The following is a 16,986-nucleotide window of genomic DNA, read 5'->3' on the forward strand; positions in this document are numbered from 1 at the left end:
GGATATGCTCGGGATCTGACAAGAGGTCTAGTTAAGGAACATATCAGTGTCATGAGACGATTTTCTTCTTTCAGAAAGAAATATAGAGAGAGAACGACAAGATGGAGTGAGGATTTATCGTTCTCGATTGTCATGGACTGCCTCACAGGGCTCACAAAACAAGATACACACACACACACACACACACACACATATATATATATATATATATATATATATATATATATATATATATATATATATATATATACATTCAATAGCAAACGATTAACGAGAATACAATTCAAACCAATGATACAGAAAATATAAGAAACGTATTTCTCCGTTGGAACATACAAAGTTCACCGTGACGCGGAAAGTCTGTCTCTTTGTGTTGTCACAATTATTATTGCCATTGATCCGGCCAGCAAGTCTGCACAATACATTTTAGGTCAAGTCTCTGTTGTATGATTTGCCGTCATAGTCGTCAACATTTTCAGACATTCATGCAATGATCGAAGTCTGCCTGACTGTAGTACTGTGGAGACCCACTAAGTTATGAAGAAAAAAAAAAAGATGATGTATCTTTGTCTAAAAGCTCAAATGATCGTACGTTCTCAGAACCCTAAAAGCTAAACGAAATAATTGATCTTCGCCACATACTTTCTCCTGTTATCAAGAGAAGTATTGAATATGTGCAAAATTAATGTCTATAACCCGGCTGATGTTTCCCCATAATCCCCCCTCTCCCCTTAGCTCATGGCTGGCCCCACCCCAAGCCATCAACCAATGAACGTAGCTGTCCAGCCCTGAGCCATCATCCAGTGAACGCCCACGCCCAGCCCCAAGCCTTCAATCAGTAGACATCCCGTCTACCCCGAGCCATCAACCAGTGGACGCTCATTTAGGCCATCAACCAGTGGACGCTCATTTAGGCCATCAACCAGTGGACGCCCCTGTCTAACCCTAACCATCAACAAGTGGACGCCCGTATCTACACCCGAGCTTTTAACTAGCTGTCGCCCCTGTCTACCCACAAGCCATCAACCAATGGACACCCTTATGTACCCCGTAGCCATCAATCGTAGGACGCCCCCTGTCTATCTATGAGCTATCAACTAGTGGACACCCTTGTCTCCTTGCGAGCCATTAACCAGTGAACTCTCTCGTCCACCCCCGAGCCATCAACCAGTCAACTCCCTCCTCCACCCCCGAGCCATCAATTAGCAGAGGGAGCCACACATTGTTCTCATCTCCTTTGCATGTAATGTCAAAATTTCAAAGATTCTTTTTTTTTTATTCAAAGTGGACGTGGTGCGGCACACCAGCTGACGCTGTATCCCATAGGATTAGGGTATTGGTCAACGTCCCAAGGTTCTACACATTACTGAGGGGCCGGAGTGTCTACGGACTCTGCTCAGTGGACTGGGCCTTAATGATAACGTAAACTTTCGCAGTATGAAGAACGATCACACTGATTATGCAACGGTGAATGAATTCTTCAACATCCTACGTCGTAAGTGAACTGTTTAAGTTTGGTTAACATTGGTTAGGTGATACCACAAAGTGTATTATAAATGAACCAATTGCAATAGACCGACACACCAGGACGCCTCCAGCCCGCGTGTTGGTGGGTGTCGACACACTAGTGATGGTGCACTTATCTTGTAGCTCATGTTCATAACATTGGCTTCACTACATCACTAACACACTCTCTGTAACCTGTCATTCTCCTACGTAGAAACAATCAAGAAGCAGCGTCTGTTGACAGCAAATCATAATCACTAGATATCTAGATTTTCAGCTCCGAATACACTATCAAACTGTTATACTTAAGAAGTCGTACAATAGTACTTAAATACTGAGAAAAACATACAGAACTCATACACCAATACTTAGATATATCTAGAAAATACATATAGTATACGACAGGAGAGTACTGCCAAACCTACAGATCACTATTCACATTATAAGTTAAACAGGATGTGGGCAGGAGGAGGATTCAGGTTGGGGCAAGTGGAGTGGCCAGCCTCCCGGTGTGACTTCTGGCCTAAAGACGGAAGCGCTTTCTTCCTCTGCCATCGCTCATTTGCATACTGAGTCGATTACGTGAGGGGTTATGGGCAAGATGCCTGGAGCCCGCTGTGACGGGTGGGTGGGGATGGTGCATGGACCGACCCCGTTGTGACGGGTGGAGGGGAGTACGAGGCCCAGCAGCGACGGAGGGGCGCAGTGCCTGGACCCTGCGGCAACAGGAGGTCGGTGACCATTGTATCTGAAGGAGTGGAGGGAACATCGTCCTCAGGAGACCACAACACAACGTTACTCGCAGACATGAAGCCAAATATCTATCGCCTTTTCTTTAACGTATCTATTGTTACGCTTTCGACCACTAACTGGTAAATAATTCCACATGTTAACAATCATACTAGCCTCATAATCTGCTCCTTGATATCACGTATACGCGATCTGGTCTGCCAACCAGCCAGCCAGCTAGCCACATGGGAAGCTTTCTATTTTCCACTAAAGTTGCATCTAACTTTGCGACAATTTTCCATCGTCGTAGTTGCTGGAAAACGTAACAGGAAATGTTCGAGAAATGTTATGTAATTCATGCAGTTTAAGACTCACGAGTTTTGACACTCACTTGTGAACAAATTACCTTTCTTCTTCCTTCTGATGATATGGTGGTATTCTACGGTTCTGTCATTTTTGCACATCAACGTTATGATGATCGTATTCCCTAGCGCGCCTCATGACACGAGGATAAACAGTAAACATTCGTGACGAACAAGACTAATGGTCTGATGTGACGCTATGTGTACACACGGACTTGGCTTCAGCCGCTCTTGATGAAACTGTCTAGTGTAATGATGATAACGTCCACTATAGGGTAACATACAGTGAAAATGATTCTTTCGAAGAATATGCAAATGTTTGGAAATACTGTACAGGGTAACACAGGTTTGGGAAACATCCTTCACCATAAAACAAAAACTGGAGGTACTTACCCGTAGCGAAAGTAGTGATGCTTCTGTAAAATCCTCACTGCTCTTGCAAAAAGACACTGCCTGTTGAAAGAGAAAAATATCGATTACTTATTTATTTGTGAAGAATTAGAATCTTAGACAGACACCGCACGTAATGGACGCAACCCAAGGAGACAGCCAAAAACCAACCTAAACAAACTCATCAGATGCAAACCTTAAACTCTTCAGTACGACAGTTTCACTCTGTGAGTACGATGACTGAACCTCCGAGTACGAATACGTACAAGGGCGTTCAGTATGACCTCCATAGAAAGACATACCGAGACTAGACACACACACACACACACACACACACACACACATATATATATATATATATATATATATATATATATATATATATATATATATATACAACATGAATATTTTCATGATATGTGTATAATAGCATAACATATGAAGATGTACACCTAAGAGTAGCGTTTGTCCTCTCATCAACCCGGGTATAAGATTGTGACCTGCAGTTTGATTAATCATTGGAATACAGCGGTTCGACAAGACACACGACGGTACGACCCTAGGCCACAGCGACCAGTCCCGACAGTCATAACCCTAGGGTCGTACAGGCGTCCTGATGGGTCGTATCGTCGTGCTCAAGAGGTCAGACTATACAAGAAGTGTATCCTCATAGTCGGTATAGACGTCCAAGCAACCACCGTCAAGGGGTCATGTCCGGTGACTCGTCTTACAACACCGATCCTGCGGAGGGGCGCGCACACATCACAGGTAATGGGGCTGCCTTATGCCTGACGCGTCCAGCTGCTGAGCCGCCCCAGTTGGTAACACGGAGCACCATCTACACTCTCGTGTCGTGATGCACAAAAACCTGCGATCAATAGGTAATAAGACCGCGTGTCTCTCCCGTCACCCAACCATAGGCCTATCCTGCGTCCCCCCCGCCCAACTACCGAAGTTATGGGCGCCCTCCCCCCTTCCCAACCCTCGACTTCCTCCCCTTCACCACCCCTGCTCCTCAGCCTCCCTTCCCCAACCTCCTCTTGCCCACTCCCTAAGTTATCCCCCTCAGTCCCATCTCCCCAGTTTACCATCATAAATCTGCTGGCGCCCTCCTCCTTCCACAGTCTCTCAGGAGCTCCTCTCTCTCACTCCTCCTTATCTCGAAACACTCCCTCCTCCATCTTGCTTACAGGCTTCGTATGGCGCCCTTCCCTCTAGCCTCCTTCCGTGATCTCCTGTTGCAGGACTTCCCACCCGAAGTCATGTCCTCCTCCCCTCTCGCAGCTCCTCCACGACGTGCGTCCTCACCTCCGTCTCATTTCCTCCTCAGTGCACTGATCCTCCTCCCACCGTGCAGCCTCCGCCACCTTCCTCATTCACGTCCCTGTATCATCCTTCCCCAGCTGCGTCCTGCTGCACCTCGCCTCTTCTTCCCAGGCATCCTTCAGATGCAAACTTATCCTCCCGTATCCTGTAACGAACGCCCTCAGATACAGACACATTGTCATCATCAATTCTGTGTCTCGGAGATTCCTCACCTCCCGGCTTCACAGGAGACCAGCCTTCCCTGTCTCTTCCACTTCCTTTCCTTCCTCTTCCCACACACACACACACACACACACACTCTACCTTCCTGCCACCACTCCTCGTCCCCGTGGACCCCCTAGTCTTCCACTACCTCCATAATAGGCTTAGACACATGCCTTTGAAAAATTAGCTGACGCCAATTTAGGAGAGGATCACACCGCAGGAAAAAATGGGCCCCTTTATTGTGGACGGGGGGCTGGGGGGCGGGGGCTAGGGGGCAAATTAGGCCTATTAAAGACTACGGGGACGGATTCTGTAACTGGCTTAGCGGCCATCATCACAAAGTACTCAGCTTTGTGTTAACTACCAATTAGACGAATCTCATTCTTCTCCAGTTCTTTGGGAGCTTTACCTCCAATTCTCTGCCGTTAACACAGAATGAATATCCAGGTTACCTCTGTGTGAGATACAACTGTCCCTATTCAACACAAGCGGAAATCGTATCTTTCAACGAAGCATACTAATACTTTATTTTGTTTTATCTTTATTGAGTGAAAATGCAAATGGAAAATATTTCACACGCCGAACGCTTTACACAGAGCGGATAACGCCATACACCACATACCTTTCAAACGCGACTGAGGAAATAACTTTGGTTAAAATTCATAAGACTTTTCCAGGATCTGAGGCAAAACTGCATGATCAATATCTTCGTGAAGCGAAGAAGAAACCGGGGATTTACTTCATCCAACTATCATCTAATGTGTCCACTCTGTCATAGGACAATTTTCTTTTCCCACTACAAAAAATGTTTCAGAACTACAGATGAGAATGAGAATTTAAACATCATCTTGATAGCGTTCTCACATTTATTCTAGGCTGTTCCAACATTATCTCGACAGTGCCCAAACATCACCTTATTAGTGTTTTACCATTATCTTGACACTAATATTATCTTCATTGTATTTTAGAATTATGTTTACAGTACTTTAACATTATCTTCATAGTGTTCGAGTAATATCTTCACATTGTGTTCACAGTGTTCCAAGAATTGGTTCACAGAGCTCTGACAATATCGTCACAGTGCTCAAACATTCTAAAGATTCTAAGCAACAGATTATGTGTGCTTTTACCTCATAAAAAATACTGTAGCATTGACTGGCAAGAAAAGAAACTATCCTTATATACCAGCCAAAAATATGAAAAAAATAGATATTTTACGTAAATGAGATAATTTCCTTTGGAAAGATTTCATAGATAATTTCTTACCTTGGAATATATTATGTTGCTGCTGCTTGGTAAGAAATGTTTCTCCAGAGGGACAAACTGGATGGTAATAGGGAAAGGATCAAAGGATGAATATATAATATTACGCGAAAGGAAATACAGAGGAAGGAGAAAACAATTGGTGTCGACCGCCTAGCGGAGACGATCAACTGTTAAAGACGTTATATGACTACATACAATATCATAATCTATGGAATTTTTCGAAAACTTTTTAAAAGACTGAGGATAGTATCCGTTGTGTGAATTCTTGCACCTACAGTGACTTATATACAAGACACCAAAGCTTAATTTATCCTAAATTTAATTTTGGATTTTTCTTGGAAGTGGTGATCGGCAGACGAAATCACTTTCAAAATGTTAAATTTACTGACCTATACATGAGCCATACTCCCTCACGGATGCATATACATATTTTTTCTTCGTGGCTATACATGAATTATGTCAATTTTGCCCATGTTACCTTGAACCATAAACAGAACTGAACTTGGTGAAAGCGCATTTGTCGTGAACGGTCTTTTTTTTCAGTAAAGAAAGAATAATATGAAAACGGGATCAATTCATATTCATACATGTACATGTTTAATATGCTTTCATCACTACCACAATACATACACAGCTCATCACTACCACAATACATACACAGCTCATCACTACCACAATACATACACAGCTCATCACTACCACAATACATACACAGCTTCACCGTGTCCCAAGACCCTTCCTACCCACAATTCATCTACTATAAAGAAAACACTCAACACTAACTACACAACGGCCCTCCACTTTCTGCACATGGATACACACAATATCATAACACTGAGCGAACCTGTAGTACCGACGGTGTAAGTTATAAAAAAAAAAAAGATGATGTATCTTTGTCTAAAAGCTCAAATGATCGTACGTTCTCAGAACCCTAAAAGCTAAACGAAATAATTGATCTTCGCCACATACTTTCTCCTGTTATCAAGAGAAGTATTGAATATGTGCAAAATTAATGTCTATAACCCGGCTGATGTTTCCCCCATAATCCCCCCTCTCCCCTTAGCTCATGGCTGGCCCCACCCCAAGCCATCAACCAATGAACGTAGCTGTCCAGCCCTGAGCCATCATCCAGTGAACGCCCACGCCCAGCCCCAAGCCTTCAATCAGTAGACATCCCGTCTACCCCGAGCCATCAACCAGTGGACGCTCATTTAGGCCATCAACCAGTGGACGCTCATTTAGGCCATCAACCAGTGGACGCCCCTGTCTAACCCTAACCATCAACAAGTGGACGCCCGTATCTACACCCGAGCTTTTAACTAGCTGTCGCCCCTGTCTACCCACGAGCCATCAACCAATGGACACCCTTATTTACCCCGTAGCCATCAATCGGAGGACGCCCCCTGTCTATCTATGAGCTATCAACTAGTGGACACCCTTGTCTCCTTGCGAGCCATTAACCAGTGAACTCTCTCGTCCACCCCCGAGCCATCAACCAGTCAACTCCCTCCTCCACCCCCGAGCCATCAATCAGCAGAGGGAGCCACACATTGTTCTCATCTCCTTTGCATGTAATGTTAAAATTTCAAAGATTCTTTTTTTTTTATTCAAAGTGGACGTGGTGCGGCACACCAGCTGACGCTGTATCCCATAGGATTAGGGTATTGGTCAACGTCCCAAGGTTCTACACATTACTGAGGGGCCGGAGTGTCTACGGACTCTGCTCAGTGGACTGGGCCTTAATGATAACGTAAACTTTCGCAGTATGAAGAACGATCACACTGATTATGCAACGGTGAATGAATTCTTCAACATCCTACGTCGTAAGTGAACTGTTTAAGTTTGGTTAACATTGGTTAGGTGATACCACAAAGTGTATTATAAATGAACCAATTGCAATAGACCGACACACCAGGACGCCTCCAGCCCGCGTGTTGGTGGGTGTCGACACACTAGTGATGGTGCACTTATCTTGTAGCTCATGTTCATAACATTAGCTTCACTACATCACTAACACACTCTCTGTAACCTGTCATTCTCCTACGTAGAAACAATCAAGAAGCAGCGTCTGTTGACAGCAAATCATAATCACTAGATATCTAGATTTTCAGCTCCGAATACACTATCAAACTGTCATACTTAATAAGTCGTACAATAGTACTTAAATACTGAGAAAAACATACAGAACTCATACACCAGTACTTAGATATATCTAGAAAATACATATAGTATACGACAGGAGAGTACTGCCAAACCTACAGATCACTATTCACATTATAAGTTAAACAGGATGTGGGCAGGAGGAGGATTCAGGTTGGGGCAAGTGGAGTGGCCAGCCTCCCGGTGTGACTTCTGGCCTAAAGACGGAAGCGCTTTCTTCCTCTGCCATCGCTCATTTGCATACTGAGCCGATTACGTGAGGGGTTATGGGCAAGATGCCTGGAGCCCGCTGTGACGGGTGGGTGGGGATGGTGCATGGACCGACCCCGTTGTGACGGGTGGAGGGGAGTACGAGGCCCAGCAGCGACGGAGGGGCGCAGTGCCTGGACCCTGCGGCAACAGGAGGTCGGTGACCATTGTATCTGAAGGAGTGGAGGGAACATCGTCCTCAGGAGACCACAACACAAGCAACGTTACTCGCAGACATGAAGCCAAATATCTATCGCCTTTTCTTTAACGTATCTATTGTTACGCTTTCGACCACTAACTGGTAATTAATTCCACATGTTAACAACCATACTAGCCTCATAATCTGCTCCTTGATATCACGTATACGCGATCTGGTCTGCCAACCAGCCAGCCAGCCAGCCACATGGGAAGCTTTCTACTTTCCACTAAAGTTGCATCTAACTTTGCGACAATTTTCCATCGTCGTAGTTGCTGGAAAACGTAACAGGAAATGTTCGAGAAATGTTATGTAATTCATGCAGTTTAAGACTCACGAGTTTTGACACTCACTTGTGAACAAATTACCTTTCTTCTTCCTTCTGATGATATGGTGGTATTCTACGGTTCTGTCATTTTTGCACATCAACGTTATGATGATCGTATTCCCTAGCGCGCCTCATGACACGAGGATAAACAGTAAACATTCGTGACGAACAAGACTAATGGTCTGATGTGACGCTATGTGTACACACGGACTTGGGTTCAGCCGCTCTTGATGAAACTGTCTAGTGTAATGATGATAACGTCCACTATAGGGTAACACACAGTGAAAGTGATTCTTTCGAAGAATATGCAAATGTTTGGAAATACTGTACAGGGTAACACAGGTTTGGGAAACATCCTTCACCATAAAACAAAAACTGGAGGTACTTACCCGTAGCGAAAGTAGCGATGCTTCTGTAAAATCCTCACTGCTCTTGCAAAAAGACACTGCCTGTTGAAAGAGAAAAATATCGATTACTTATTTATTTGTGAAGAATTAGAATCTTAGACAGACACCGCACGTAATGGACGCAACCCAAGGAGACAGCCAAAAACCAACCTAAACAAACTCATCAGATGCAAACCTTAAACTCTTCAGTACGACAGTTTCACTCTGTGAGTACGATGACTGAACCTCCGAGTACGAATACGTACAAGGGCGTTCAGTATGACCTCCATAGAAAGACATACCAAGACTAGACACACACACACACACACACACACACACACACACACACACACATATATATATATATATATATATACAACATGAATATTTTCATGATATGTGTATAATAGCATAACATAAGAAGATGTACACCTAAGAGTAGCGTTTGTCCTCTCATCAACCCGGGTATAAGATTGTGACCTGCAGTTTGATTAATCATTGGAATACAGCGGTTCGACAAGACACACGACGGTACGACCCTAGGCCACAGCGACCAGTCCCGACAATCATAACCCTAGGGTCGTACAGGCGTCCTGATGGGTCGTATCGTCGTGCTCAAGAGGTCAGACTATACAAGAAGTGTATCCTCATAGTCGGTATAGACGTCCAAGCAACCACCGTCTAGGGGTCATGTCCGGTGACTCGTCTTACAACACCGATCCTGCGGAGGGGCGCGCACACATCACAGGTAATGGGGCTGCCTTATGCCTGACGCGTCCAGCTGCTGAGCCGCCCCAGTTGGTAACACGGAGCACCATCTACACTCTCGTGTCGTGATGCACAAAAACCTGCGATCAATAGGTAATAAGACCGCGTGTCTCTCCCGTCACCCAACCATAGGCCTATCCTGCGTCCCCCCCGCCCAACTACCGAAGTTATGGGCGCCTTCCCCCCTTCCCAACCCTCGACTTCCTCCCCTTCACCACCCCTGCTCCTCAGCCTCCCTTCCCCAACCTCCTCTTGCCCACTCCCTAAGTTATCCCCCTCAGTCCCATCTCCCCAGTTTACCATCATAAATCTGCTGGCGCCCTCCTCCTTCCACAGTCTCTCAGGAGCTCCTCTCTCTCACTCCTCCTTATCTCGAAACACTCCCTCCTCCATCTTGCTTACAGGCTTCGTATGGCGCCCTTCCCTCTAGCCTCCTTCCGTGATCTCCTGTTGCAGGACTTCCCACCCGAAGTCATGTCCTCCTCCCCTCTCGCAGCTCCTCCACGACGTGCGTCCTCACCTCCGTCTCATTTCCTCCTCAGTGCACTGATCCTCCTCCCACCGTGCAGCCTCCGCCACCTTCCTCATTCACGTCCCTGTATCATCCTTCCCCAGCTGCGTCCTGCTGCACCTCGCCTCTTCTTCCCAGGCATCCTTCAGCTGCAAACTTATCCTCCCGTATCCTGTAACGAACGCCCTCAGATACAGACACATTGTCATCATCAATTCTGTGTCTCGGAGATTCCTCACCTCCCGGCTTCACAGGAGACCAGCCTTCCCTGTCTCTTCCACTTCCTTTCCTTCCTCTTCCCACACACACACACACACACACACACACACACACACTCTACCTTCCTGCCACCACTCCTCGTCCCCGTGGACCCCCTAGTCTTCCACTACCTCCATAATAGGCTTAGACACATGCCTTTGAAAAATTAGCTGACGCCAATTTAGGAGAGGATCACACCGCAGGAAAAAATGGGCCCCTTTATTGTGGACGGGGGGCTGGGGGGCGGGGGCTAGGGGGCAAATTAGGCCTATTAAAGACTACGGGGACGGATTCTGTAACTGGCTTAGCGGCCATCATCACAAAGTACTCAGCTTTGTGTTAACTACCAATTAGACGAATCTCATTCTTCTCCAGTTCTTTGGGAGCTTTACCTCCAATTCTCTGCCGTTAACAGAGAATGAATATCCAGGTTACCTCTGTGTGAGATACAACTGTCCCTATTCAACACAAGCGGAAATCGTATCTTTCAACGAAGCATACTAATACTTTATTTTGTTTTATCTTTATTGAGTGAAAATGCAAATGGAAAATATTTCACACGCCGAACGCTTTACACAGAGCGGATAACGCCATACACCACATACCTTTCAAACGCGACTGAGGAAATAACTTTGGTTAAAATTCATAAGACTTTTCCAGGACCTGAGGCAAAACTGCAGGATCAATATCTTCGTGAAGCGAAGAAGAAAGCGGGGATTTACTTCATCCAACTATCATCTAATGTGTCCACTCTGTCATAGGACAATTTTCTTTTCCCACTACAAAAATTGTTTCAGAACTACAGATGAGAATGAGAATTTAAACATCATCTTGATAGCGTTCTCACATTTATTCTAGGCTGTTCCAACATTATCTCGACAGTGCCCAAACATCACCTTATTAGTGTTTTACCATTATCTTGACATAATATTATCTTCATTGTATTTTAGAATTATGTTTACAGTACTTTAACATTATCTTCATAGTGTTCGAGTAATATCTTCACATTGTGTTCACAGTGTTCCAAGAATTGGTTTCACAGAGCTCTGACAATATCGTCACAGTGCTCAAACATTCTAAAGATTCTAAGCAACAGATTATGAGTGCTTTTACCTCATAAAAAATACTGTAGCATTGACTGGCAAGAAAAGAAACTATTCTTATATACCAGCCAAAAATATGAAAAAAATAGATATTTTACGTAAATGAGATAATTTCCTTTGGAAAGATTTCATAGATAATTTCTTACCTTAGAATATATTATGTTGCTGCTGCTTGGTAAGAAATGTTTCTCCAGAGGGACAAACTGGATGGTAATAGGGAAAGGATCAAAGGATGAATATATAATATTACGCAAAAGGAAATACAGAGGAAGGAGAAAACAATTGGTGTCGACCGCCTAGCGGAGACGATCAACTGTTAAAGACGTTATATGACTACATACAATATCATAATCTATGGAATTTTTCGAAAACTTTTTAAAAGACTGAGGATAGTATCCGTTGTGTGAATTCTTGCACCTACAGTGACTTATATACAAGACACCAAAGCTTAATTTATCCTAAATTTAATTTTGGATTTTTCTTGGAAGTGGTGATCGGCAGACGAAATCACTTTCAAAATGTGAAATTTACTGACCTATACATGAGCCATACTCCCTCACGGATGCATATACATATTTTTTCTTCGTGGCTATACATGAATTATGTCAATTTTGCCCATGTTACCTTGAACCATAAACAGAACTGAACTTGGTGAAAGCGCATTTGTCGTGAACGGTCTTTTTTTTCAGTAAAGAAAGAATAATATGAAAACGGGATCAATTCATATTCATACATGTACATGTTTAATATGCTTTCATCACTACCACAATACATACACAGCTCATCACTACCACAATACATACACAGCTTCACCGTGTCCCAAGACCCTTCCTACCCACAATTCATCTACTATAAAGAAGACACTCAATACTAACTACACAACGGCCCTCCACTTTCTGCACATGGATACACACAATATCATAACACTGAACGACACCTGTAGTACCGACCGGTGGACGTGGCCAGCTTCCTGAGTGCTGCAGGAGCTTTATAGAAGGACAGTGGGGCCTCCTGGAGCAGGAAGTAAGGTAAGGTATACGAAACAAGCACAAAAACCATACCATCCATAAGACGAACTGTTTCGCAAAGTTGTGTATGTTTCATGTAGTATGTTAACAAGAACCTCATGTGACATGATGTACCCATTTCCAGTCCGTCTGGCGCTGGAATTTCGTTGACAACGAAGACAAATTGGCTTATAACAATATCATCCAAAAAAACTTCATTTATCGAGTAAGTTCTAAAAAAAAAAAAAATTGACTAACGTAAATATCTTCGTCGTAATCAAGAATGTTATCATATGGTCTATGAAATCACAACAAATGCATTCAATAGAATGATAAAAAAAAAAAGGGAGGAATGTACTGGCACGTATACTGAAGTAAACTTCTCTTATCACACCAAACTAATGCTGTGAACTGTGACAGGAACATCTAAGCTTCTACGACGCCTCCGTCGCGTGGTGGGAGCCAAGGTCACCCGGCGAAGATGCAAAAGTGATTCAAGGAAGGTGATGGCCTTTGGACGTCGGAAGGTAAAAAATGTGGGGAGAGAGAGAGAGAGAGAGAGAGAGAGAGAGAGAGAGAGAGAGAGAGAGAGAGAGAGAGAGAGAGAGAGAGAGAGAGAGAGAGAGAAAGGTCCGCTCGGCCATCAAGCCATTACTTAAGTTATCTGTAGGTGGGAGATATTACGTTGTAGGACATACGTACACACGAACGTACAGGTTATATCGGGGTCACTCATTATATGACCTGTGACACGGCTGTGCTCCTGCTTGTGACGGGTCCTCCTGAAGATGATCAATTTGCATCGCTCGCCGGGGCGAGTCATACCCACCCGCACACACCACAGCCACACCGCTCCCTCGGCCACTTCAACCAAGGTATGAACAAAAAATGCCAGGGGTTGTTTTGCAAATTCGTCAATTCTTGTGTATCCAACATTTATCAACAAGGAATAACGGCACATTACTTGCAACAGTTTAGCAACTGACTGTTGTTGCTGAGTCCTTCAAGCTTGAAGGCGGCTTCAACATAAACTTGACACAGGAAAGTGCCATCATAAGATGATGATGACGAAAGACTTGCATGTGTTGTGTGGGGATGCGGAGCCTCGGCTGTCTTGAGCACTGGTTCACACTCTGCAGCAGCTCTGACTGATCTCGATAAGCCAATGATATGGTTCCCTAGATAACAAGACGTTGAGAAAAAAAAATAATGACGAGTCAGTCGTCTGACATTGGCCAACCATACCGCGATGCACTGCAGTCATAGGAAATGTTCATGAAAACGTTCAAAAACTGCGAAACATGACTGCCACATGCCGTCGAAATCACCCATGATTTTCCCCGACATAGTTCCAGTCGAATTCCTCTGGCAACATGCAGGGTGTTCATGACTTATCCTTCACAAACATCAGAGCAGATGACTCAGAACCTATAGCTATCATTCATGGACACCTTGTATATCCTCTCTTTGACCATCAAGTACTTAATGGGGTTGTGTGTGGCCAGCACTACCACACTCACCGGAGCCAAACTTCCACCACAGTTGACTCATTTCACATTCATATATTCATTGAAAGGACCAACCCACAACCTTCGTAGTGTTTACTGAGACTATATGACTGTCGTCATACAGTCCGTTTTCCCATTCATATATCTAATCATACATTCCGTTTCCCCCTATAACTCATCATACATCCCGTTTCCATTTCATGTAACTCATCATACATTCGGATTTTCCTTATGTACAACTCTCATCATCCATACCGTCATCATACATACAGTTTTCCATTTCTTATGACTCATTGGACATCCCGTATTCCCTCTTTACCCTTTGACATGTAAATGTCATCATACGTACCGTATGTCTCTTATCATGCTTCCCGTTTTCCTCTTTATATGACTCATCATCATCTTGTTCTCCATTTTATATGACTCACATCACACATACCGTTTTCTTTTTGTATGACTCTTATCATCCCATTATCCTTTCTATATGAGTGTCATCATGCATCCCGTTTTCCTTTGTGCATGACTGTTATCATATATCCCGTTTTCCCTTTCATAAGACTCTCATCATACATCCTGTTTTCCATAATACAGAATTCTCATTGTATATTCCGTTTTCCATTTTGTATGACCCTCATCATACATTCCGTTTTCCATTTTATATGACTCATTATCGTCCAAATTTCCATTTCATATGACTCGCATCATACATGTCTTCCCTCCTATATGACTCATCATATATACCGTTTTCCATCTTATATGACTCTAATCATATACCCCGTTTTCCATCTTATAAGACTCTCGTCATACATCCTGTTTTTCTTTTCATAGTCTATCACCACACATCCCGTTTTCCATTGTATGTGACACGCAGCATGCATATCGTTTTCCCTTCTGTATGACACTCAATCATACATCCCGTTTTCCTTCTTTACCCTTTGATATGCAAATGCGATGAGCCTGAACAAATACCGCATTATCCATCTCGGACCCCCAGTCGTACTCGGGCACAAATAGGCGCCCAATATTCCCAGCGTAGGCCTACTCAAATATCTCCAGACACCAACCCCCCCCCCCCCCTCACTCTCCCTTCCCCCCATCCAAACTGCCCCTACCGGGTATCAGCTCCCCCCCCCCCCAAATCATCAACATGACAGTCGGTTTGTAATTAGGTCTATTGATGTCTAAATTGACGACACAACCCTATCGCCTCTCGTGATCGCCCCTCCATAGGCCTAATTATAGACGTAATTTCTATAGCCTCCCGCCAGCGCCTTCATAACACAGGACTGGAATTCTTTTCCTGATGTGATTGTTGTCAGGGTTAAACATAATAGGGAAATAGAGAGAGAGAGAGAGAGAGAGAGAGAGAGAGAGAGAGAGAGAGAGAGAGAGAGAGAGAGAGAGAGAGAGAGAGAGAGAGAGAGAGAGAAAATTCGGACGCAGAAATATCTTTTTTTTGGATTCCTCAATATCTATTTCCCTTGGATATTTATGACTAGGTCTCTCGCCCCCCTCCCTTTTCCCTCTACCCCGAGCGGAATCTCCAATTTTGTATAGTACGGAGGAATACTTATGATTGGCTCTGTCATATGGAGGGCCAGCCGGCCTGCCTCGGTGTTGTGACATCTCATCACGGTAGGCTGCTGCAGCAGTACCATCTCTATGTCCACGGGGCACAAGGGTCATTTAAACCTCCCCCGCCCCCTTTCCCTTAGGTAAGAGGTGGGAGGCCGATCAGCTGACAATAGGCCTAGGATCAATAAATCTCAGGAGTTTCGCCCATTTTTTTTTTCCCCCTCGTTCGCAAACTTATGACGCGTCGGCGCTCGAGGACAGACCGTGATCGATGAGTTGTAAGAGGAGTGAAAAAATATATTTATTAAAATCTGTTGTTGTTCAATTAGGTTGTTTTGGAATCTGGTGTTTAATGTGAGGGTTTACTTCGAGGGAAAATGATACACCCTGACTGATCACCTAATGGCGAGATAACCTGTACACATGAGGAGGTAAATCAAGAGGAATAAGGAGGAGGAGGAGGAGGAGGAGCGGGTGGCTAGGATTCTCTAGGAGGCTTTGGTCCACTAAGGTTCAGGAAGGTCTGGTCCATTATGGTTCAGTAGGGTTCAGTCCACTAAGGTTCAGGAGGGTTCGGTCCATTATGGTTCAGTAAGGTTCAGTCCACTAAGGTTCAGGAGGCTTCGGTCCATTATGGTTCAGTAGGGTTCAGTCCACTAAGGTTCAGGAGGCTTCGGTCCATTATGGTTCAGTAGGGTTCAGTCCACTAAGGTTCAGGAGGCTTCGGTCCATTATGGTTCAGTAGGGTTCAGTCCACTAAGGTTCAGGAGGCTTCGGTCCACACTACTGAGACCGAAGCAGTGTTGAGCTGCGGCCCTGGTCCTTATTACTATACCCCCCTCCTCCCACCCTTGCTTCCCCCCCAACTCCGTCCGTACTACCTTCTCCTCCTCATTATATTTTCCATCACAATACCTTCTCCATACCATCTCCTTCCCACGTTAAATCCCTCCATCACAGCACCTCCTCCGTACCATCTTATATGACCCCCTCCTCCATCACGCCTCCCTTCACATGCCTACCCATCCAGGAGGCCCTCACTAGCCCCACCCAACCCCACACCCCACCCCTCGTCTCCCTCCCCGAGAGTCCATTTTATGAATTTTATTTTCGTTAGTCGATTTCCATATAGGCCTAGGGTGGTGCGGGAGCCC

The 16,986-nt window shown here is 44.5% G+C and overlaps 1 long non-coding RNA gene across 1 annotated transcript in view; it reads right to left on the bottom strand.

Moving 5' to 3' along the window:
• LOC139761369 (uncharacterized) overlaps positions 1-16,986 on the bottom strand; it is a 283,732-nt gene that overhangs the window by 199,227 nt on the left and 67,519 nt on the right. The window contains exon 2 of the long non-coding RNA XR_011715505.1: positions 9,106-9,165. This is a non-coding gene — a long non-coding RNA (uncharacterized lncRNA). The remainder of the gene's footprint in view (positions 1-9,105; positions 9,166-16,986) is intronic.

This window comes from Panulirus ornatus, chromosome 3, assembly GCF_036320965.1.
Source record: "Panulirus ornatus isolate Po-2019 chromosome 3, ASM3632096v1, whole genome shotgun sequence".
Taxonomy (NCBI): domain Eukaryota; kingdom Metazoa; phylum Arthropoda; class Malacostraca; order Decapoda; family Palinuridae; genus Panulirus; species Panulirus ornatus.